The 8,936-nt window shown below is 29.7% G+C and overlaps 1 long non-coding RNA gene across 2 annotated transcripts; it reads right to left on the minus strand.

Annotated features, from left to right (window-relative positions):
* Positions 1 to 4,278: 4,278 nt before the first annotated feature.
* On the minus strand, positions 4,279 to 8,735 carry LOC126881179 (uncharacterized). Of its 2 annotated transcripts, none has more exons than XR_007696740.1 (3): positions 8,284 to 8,735; positions 7,573 to 7,726; positions 4,279 to 4,706 (listed from the first exon to the last, which is right to left on the minus strand). It is a non-coding gene; the product is annotated as an uncharacterized LOC126881179 (long non-coding RNA). The 2 variants fall into 2 exon arrangements; XR_007696741.1 differs by having other exon boundaries at positions 7,808 to 8,735.
* Between the last annotated feature and the right edge of the window lie 201 nt (positions 8,736 to 8,936).

The following is an 8,936-nucleotide window of genomic DNA, read 5'->3' on the forward strand; positions in this document are numbered from 1 at the left end:
GTCGGTACATACTTTGAACCAATTTTAATAGGTTGGTTCTCAGGGGAAAACGGAAAAGGAAGATTAGATGTAACAGATTTTTATTTAGCGTGGGGGTTCGATAGTTAGTCGATTTTGAGATTCGAAGGAAAGAGGTTGTATTTGGCGATATATATGTACACACTGGAGGTAAACATTTTAAATGCGTAATTTGTTTCAAATTATTGTTTAAAAAAAAACCAATTTAACTGTTCATATATGAAAATACACACAGATAAACCTTTTTCATGTGAAATATGCTCCAAATTGTTTTCACAAAAATTCAACTTAGGCGAGCATATGAAAATACACACGTACGCCAGTCATGAGAGCAAAAATAGGATATTACCTCCGAATTCTATCCTATTGCATGGATTTTAATGAAGTTTTGGAAATAGCCTCTACTTATCTGCTAATTCAAAGTCGCCATGCCGATGTGCGCTTATTATTTTTTAGAGGTGAAAACTACCTCTTATTTTGGCAAAATTGAATGAAACTAGTTGTAAACGTTACGTTTTTATAACGTAAATAAAAGTATTTTTAGGCTTTAATCGCACTTCATGAAGTTAAATAAAGGCATTGTTATATTTTAAGACATTACTGCTGGTTGGCTAAATAATTTAACCCTTATAAACCACTCCACCACCACCAAATTTGATAATAAAATGTGTAAAAACAGTGATTTATTACTAATATTTTTTATTCATTTATATACAGGGTGTTTCATTGGGAAACAGAAATACTTGAATGATGAATAGAGCAGGTCACTGAGGCGGTTCTAGATATACCACATTTATTGCCTTACCGATATTTATAACCGAGTTACAGAGTGTTTTATCGATTTTGCCCATTTCTTTCTGGACCCATAACTTTAGAACCACCCTGTATATATTTTTTTTTTGATATTTGGTACACACATGTGTCATTTAAAACACAAACCGTCCAACTACTAATCACAAGAAAAATTCAGGTCCGAACTAAAAAAAAATTTTAAATTCTTTATGACCTTGAAACAACACCCTGTATATTCAAATTTATAAAATCCGTTTACATATTTGAAAAGAGCACAAAATACTAAATTTAATGGTTCGCTTAAATTTTTCGGCCAGAAAATTAAATGAATTTAATTTTGAAATAATATTCAAATTTTTAAGAACTCTTAGATTAAAAAGCAGGTATTATTAACTTTTAATAATAAAAGTTAAAATGAGCAAATACTCATTCTAAAAATAATCAATGCTTATTTACTACATTAAAACGATCCATTTACTAATCACAAGAAAAATCCAGGTCCGGATTAACAAAAAAACATAAAGTAATTGTGACCTTGAAACAAGATCACAAAGAACTAAGTTTATAGGTTCGCTTTAATTTTTTGCACATAAAATTTAATGACTTACTATACTTTTGAAATTAAATCTATTCAAATTTTTTATAACTGAAATTAACTCAAAATAACCTGATCAAAAATCAGGTATTACTTATTTTAATAATAAGTTAATCATTAATAATAAGTTAATCATCAGTAATCATTTACTACATTGGAACGACCCATTTACTAATCACAAGAAAAATCCAGGTCCGGATTAACAAAAAAATATAATGTAATTGTGACCTTGAAAATGTATATTAATTGTATATTAAAATTTTCAAAATCCGTTTAAACATTTGAAAAGAGCACAAAAAACTAAGTTTATTGGCTCGCTTTAATTTTTTGCGCAGACAATTTAATGAAATTTCTTTTGAAATTATATCGAAATTTTTGTTCTCATTGAGTTCTTAAAAATTTCCGCATAATTTTAGAATTAAACTTATTAAATTGTCTGCGAAAAAAATGGAAGCAAACCATTAATCTTATTTTTTTGTTCTCTTTTCAAATGTTCAAGAAAATTTCAATATACTCAAGGTTTTTCAAGGTCACTATTAAATTTTTTGAATTAATTAGGACCTGGATTTTTGTTGTGATTAGTATGTGGGTCATTCCAATTTAGTAAATAAGTATTAATTATTTTTAAAATAAGTATTTAGTCATTAAATTTATTAATTTATTATTAACAGTTACCTGCTTTTTAATCTCAGAGTTCTAAAAAATTTCAATAGAATTAATTTCAAAATTAAAGTCAATAAATTTTCTGCACAAAAAGTTAAAGCGAAGGTATAAACTCAGTTTTTTGTGCTGTTTTCAAATGTGCAAACCAATTTGGAAAATTTCAATATACAGGGTGTTGTTTCAAGGTCACAATTACTTAATGTTTTTTGTTAACCTGGACCTGGATTTTTCTTGTCATTAGTAAATGGATCGTTCTAATGTAGTAAATAATAAGTATTGATTATTTTTAGAATGAATATTTGTTCATTAACTTTAATAATTTATTGTTAAAAGTTAATAATACCTGGTTTTTAATCTAAGAGTTCTTAAAAACTTAAATATTATTTCAAAATTAAAGTCATTAAATAAGTTTTTTGTGCCCTTTTCAAATATGCAAACGGATTTTAAAAATTTTAATATACAGGGTGTTGTTTCAAGGTCACAAAGAATTTATAATTTTTTTTATTCCGGACCTGGATTTTTCTTGTGATTAGTGGTTGGATGGGTTGTGTTGTAAATGAGACATATGTGTACCAAATATCAAAAAAATATACAGACTGGTTCTAAAGTTATGGGTCCAGAAAAAAATGGAAAAATCGATAAAACACCCTGTAACTCGGTTATAAAAATCGGTAAGGCAATAAATGTCATATTTCTAGAACCGCCTCAGTTACCTCTATTCGCCATTGAAGTATTTTCGTTTCCCAATGAAACAACCTGTATAATTTAAAACAATTTTATATCTGTATTTTCGGTCAATGATATTTTTCTTTGTTTCATCTTTTTCACCCTTAAAACAATCCCTATCTGTATAAAATAAAAAAAATTTAGGGCACTCGTGGGAGTGCTGACAGAAGTGAAAACTTCTTGTAGTAGGTATATCAATTACGAGCTCAATGCTTTTTCCCCATCCAAAAAGAAGTGATATATAGTCGGTTCGCTAAACTCAGACACAGTTGTCTAGTGATTTTAATAAGTAATTTTGCCAGTTTGGTGAAATTGGCAAAAAAAAAATTACTAATAAATAGTTAGTAATTTTTCCAATTTTAGCAAAATTGGCGAAAAACAAAAAAATTACGTACTAAAATCACTAGCCAGTTGTATCTGAGTTTAGCGAACGGACTATACCTATACATACATATTACGTTGCACATACATATTACGTTGCGTACGTCCTATGCTATTTATGTACACATACACATAATATCAAAATTTATTTCGGCGAGGTGATGACGGTCGCAAATTCAATACTTTTTCCGTATATAAAAAGTGCACCACGTCCCTAAAGAAGTTTTCACTTCAAAAATTTATTTCGTCGAAGCTGTGACGGTCGCTATATTTAATACTTTTTCACCATCCAAAAAGTGCACAACGTCCCTAAAGAAGTTTTCACTTCAAAAATTTATTTCGTCGAAGCGATGACGGTCGCTAATTTATAATACTTTTCCCCATCCAAAAAGTACACAACGTCCCTAAAGACGTTTTCACTTCAAAAATTTATTTCGCCGAAGCGATGACGGTCGCTAATTTAATACTTTTTCCCCATCCAAAAAGTGCACAACGTCCCTAAAGAAGTTTTCACTTCAAAAATTTATTTCGTAGAAGCGATGACAGTCGCGAAATCAATCCTTTTTCCCCATCCTAAAATAGATTTTAGATTTATTTTAAATTTAAAATACTTCTACACAATTTATATTTACCCTAATAACACAAAACATTCCATGAATGTTCCTAGAATGTACTCACAGGACATTCCAAACATTCCTGGAATGTCCCCAAATGCACACGAATGTCCCTGGAAAGTCCCTGGAATGTGCTGTGTCAGCATTTTAAATATTCTTAGAATGTTCTGTTGGAACATTCCATGAATGTCTACGAATGTTCTTTGGACATTCACAGTATATGTTTTAGACTGAATGTCTTGTTGGAACATTCCATGAATGTTCTTTGGACATTCACAGTATATTTTTTAGACTGAATGTCTTGTTGGGACATTCCATGAATGTTGGAACATTCCATGAATGTTCTTTGGACATTCACAGTATATTTTTTAGACTAAATGTCTTGTTGGAACATTCCATGAATGTCTACGAACGTTCTTTGAACATTCACAGTATATTTTTTAGACATTCTCTGAAATATATCGTCAGTGCTGTGACAATACTTCCTATATCTTTTTTCATGAGGTTTGCAGGAGACGAAAAACATTTTTTAAGGTCACCTCCTGTTTGCATACGTAAGTTCTGGCTTGTTTTGTAGTAAATAGATAGTTAAATTTACTGCAAAACAAGTCAAAAAATATATGAAAACAGGAGGTGGCCCAAACAAGTTTTTAGTCTATCTTACAAATCTCATGAAAAAACAGATAGGAGGTATTGTCACATCACTGACGATATGTGGCCATACCAAATAATGCATGCTTGATAAATATAAACATTTTTATTGCAAAAAATCTTTTCATACATTTTTTTAATGTAATTTACTGATATTCCTATAAAAAAATGTGTCACATTTGCTTTGTAAACCTTTCTTTTGCCTTTCATAGCCACATATTCCATTTCCTTCCTGGTTTTTTGTAGACCACTTCTCTCAGCTGATTCTAAAAGAAAATAAAATAAATGGTAATTTTTCTATCCTTTACAATTAACAATCAGAAGAAATATTTACAGGTAATAATATGCATATAATAATAATAATAAAATAAATAATAAATTAAATAATATTTAAATAAATAATAAATAATATTTAATAAAGAAAATAATAAAACATTTTGTATTTTGACAACGACGTCCGATGTGGAAGTAGAAACCATAATAAAGTTATTTTTTCAAGTAAATTCTGGCTTATTTCCCCATTAAAATAGTTACAATAATTACAAAAATGCCACAAAGAAATAGCTTTTTCACAAACTAATAAGTATTTTGTTTTATTATATTTATTGTTTTTATTATTTACTTTAACTTAAGATTATAACTTAATTCTTGTTTTCTATTTCTGATGTTTTTATTTATTTGCATTCAACATTAATCTGTTTTCTTGTATAATCTACTTCGCAATAATTATGTGATATATTGGACTTAAAATGAATTCAAAAATTTTTTGTAATTGGGCAACAATGTCAACTTAGATCTCTGATGTAGATAATGAAGAACAACGGTATCTACAGTTGGAAAAATGAAAGAATAGGGCTTTTCATCAATTGTCATTTGTTTCGAGCTTCTGTCATGTGTCACATAATATTAATATATCTATGTCATATGTCTTTGGTTTGTATCTATTATTGTATATACCAATAACGTATGTCGTAGACACGGTTCTTAGACATTACTACGGTTACCTAAATCGACTAACCAATGAACATTAAGGGTGAGATTACGTCACGAGAGTTTACTGTCATTTGAATCGTAATATGCTTTTTTTCGAATCCTGAGAAAACCAAGTATTTTAGAAAAATTTAAACGCAGGATGCAAGATTACATTATTACCGAGGGCGGAAAGCCCCTTATAATAAACAAGCAGACTCTATTGAATGAAATATTTGAAATTAAATATCACACTTCTCTTTTATTTTCAGCCCTGTAACTTATTAAAAACAACATTATAGATATTTTCAGGGACTTTCAGCCCTCGGTAATAATGTAGTCTTTCATTCTGAGTTTAAATTTTTCAAAAATATTGAGATATTAAATTGAGATATTATTCAATTAAAACACATTGAGAATTTCGACATGCGTCAAAGTTTTGCATTAACTCAATCTAAAATTCTGAACTGTTGAATTCCAGCTTCCCTAATAATTATTTTACATCAAAAGACATTAGAAACTATTTGAAGAGGATTGAAATCTGTATTGGATATAACTGTTAAAATTGGTCTACGTAATTAAACATATTCCAAAATTTTGTAAAAATGTAATACATTTCAGTTTTCAGCCCAAACTTAGGCCACACACAATGCAATAATGTTCACATTTTTGAACTGTCAATATTTTTATTTTATCATCTATTGTTTAAAAACAATACAGTTGATAAGATACCCTCAGTTGCGGAGAAAGGATTAATAATAAAGATTTTTTTATTCAGTCAATGGTGTGAGCACTGTCAGTTAAATAGTAACGTGTGGCCTTACTTTTACACGCATACCTATTGTGGCAAATGTATCATATTTTTCAAAATTTTGGAATGCATTTAAATCGTAGAACAATTTTAACTTTTGATTTTAATACAGATTTTAATTCTCTACAAGTATTCTCTCATGACTTTTGATGTAGAATAATTAGGAAAGCAGGAATTCAACAATTCAGAATTTTACATTGAGTTTACTATGGCCCTTTTTACGATTCACCACCCGGTATAAGATAAAATGTGTACTATTTGTATTATTATTTCATAATAACACAAATAATACACATATATACACAATAACACACATTCCATGATCGAAAATAATTTAAAAATATGGGAATGTAAACTCCTGTGACGTAAAGTCAAAAATATAAGTCTCCCCACCACCGTCGGACAAGACAACCGTAATAAAGTCTAATAACCGTGTGTCGTAGATATATTAATATTATGTGACACATGACAAAAGCTCGAAACAAATGACTGTGAATGAAAAGCCCTATACCCATGAACGATCACATCAATCACTTATGTTGTATTTGCTATCTTTTTCTATTTTAGAACAAATAGAAAATGATATAAAAACATTAAAAATAAAAAACTGGAGAAAAAAAGCATGAAACAGATCAGAGTGGAGAAGAATCCTGGAACAGGCCAAGACCCAGAAAGGGCTGTCGAGCCAATGATGATGATGATCTTTTTCTATAGGTAACAAACGTTTGTGATTTATAGAAAAAGACAGCAAATAGGGCTTTTCATCAACTGTCATTTGTTTCGAGCTTCTGTCATGTGTCACATAATATTAATATATCTACGTCATACGTCTTTGGTTTGTATCATTGGTATATGCCAATAACTTATGACGTAGATATAGTAATATTGTGTGACACATGACAGAAGCTCGAAACAAATGACTGTGAATGAAAAACCCTATACAAAATAAGTGATTGATGTGATCGTTCATGGTTATAGGGTTTTTCATTCAGTCATTTGTTTCGAGCTTCTGTCATGTGTCACATAATATTAATATATCTACATCATACGTTATTGATATAATCAATGATACAAACCAAAGATGTATGACGTAGATATATTAATATATGTGACACATGACAGAAGCTCGAAACAAATGACAATGAACAAAGCCCTATATTGCTTTTCATCGATTGTCATTTGTTTCGAGCTTCTGTCATATGTTATATAATCTGTGTATAATATTAATACAACACGGATTATACGACATATGACAGTAGCTCGAAACAAATGACTGTAAATGAAAAGCCCTATTCTTTAATTTTTCCAACTGTATATTGTAATTGTATTATTAATTGGGTTAAGCATATTACCTGTGTGATATAAGCTATTGGAACAGCACAGTCTCTCAAACGGTTGAAAGTGAAGTTCTGTCAATATCTTTTTCTAAAAAATGTTTTGAACATACTGCTCTATTAACAAATCTGATCAATACTTCATGCCTTCTTCGCAGGATCTTCTGGAAAGCTAAAAATACAAAATATATGCATTACTGAGCATTATTAACAAATTTTAGTTTTAAATAAAAAATATGATTAATGAACTCACAAAATATTATAAAAAGCAGCTTAGAAATTGTTTATTAGTATAGTCGTTTCCCTAGCCACAACTGGCTAGTGATTTTAGTAGGTAATTTTTTTGTTTTTGGCCATTTTTGCCAAAATTACGAACTATTTAGTTATTTTTTTGCCAATTTTACCAAATTGTCAAAATTATTTACTAAAATCACTAGCCAGTTGTGTCTGAGACTAAGTTTAGCGAACCGACTGTACTATTCATACTGTGTATTCATTAGTTGGTACTATTATAGTGTGTGGTCTACCATCCTGTTTATAAACGCATACATTAGCAAAAACGCAAAAAAAAATTTAATTTTACAAATAATCCGTTTGTTATTATCTCTATTTACTATTTTAATTAGGAATAAGCAAGTTTGTGGCTTATTCGCAATTATTAAAATAATAAATGGATATTTTCTGAAATAGGGGCATGCCTTTGTTTACATATTTGCATAATATACTAACCTTTGAAACATTATTCCTGCAGATTTTTTATCTACATTGCTTCTGCTACTCCAACTGATTTTATGCACTATATTAATAATACTATTAAAGTTATTATAAAAGTATCCGAATTAAAAAATATTCTTAAAAAGCACAAATAAAAACAAACAACGATCACGCACGGCAAGGTGGCCAAGGCAAGATGCATGTCAAGATGGCCGAACCGAAGTCTGAAGTGAGGTCATTGGTCGTTTTTAGTCACGTGATGCCCTCTCTAAGCACCATGCACAAATACATGCGCCGTGAATTTGAAAATGAACAGGAACATTGGTAGTATGTTCACAGAATGTCTTATGGTAACATTCCACGAATAATTTAATCAGATGTTCACCGAATGTTCCCTAAATGTCCAGGACATTCAAATATTGATAGAACTTTGGTAGTACATTCCTGGAATGTTGTGTGTTGTTAGGGTACATACACATACAGTAGGAAAAATGAAAGAATACCCATGAACGAACATATCAAACATGCTGTATTTTCCTGTCTCCGTATCAGACAAAAAATTGGCCAGCGCAAGTACATGTAATCATGATACTATAAATAAATGTTATTTATAGTATCATGCATGTAATAATTATTGTTACATGTACTTGCACTGGACAATTTTCTTT

This window comes from Diabrotica virgifera, chromosome 3, assembly GCF_917563875.1.
Source record: "Diabrotica virgifera virgifera chromosome 3, PGI_DIABVI_V3a".
NCBI lineage: Eukaryota > Metazoa > Arthropoda > Insecta > Coleoptera > Chrysomelidae > Diabrotica > Diabrotica virgifera.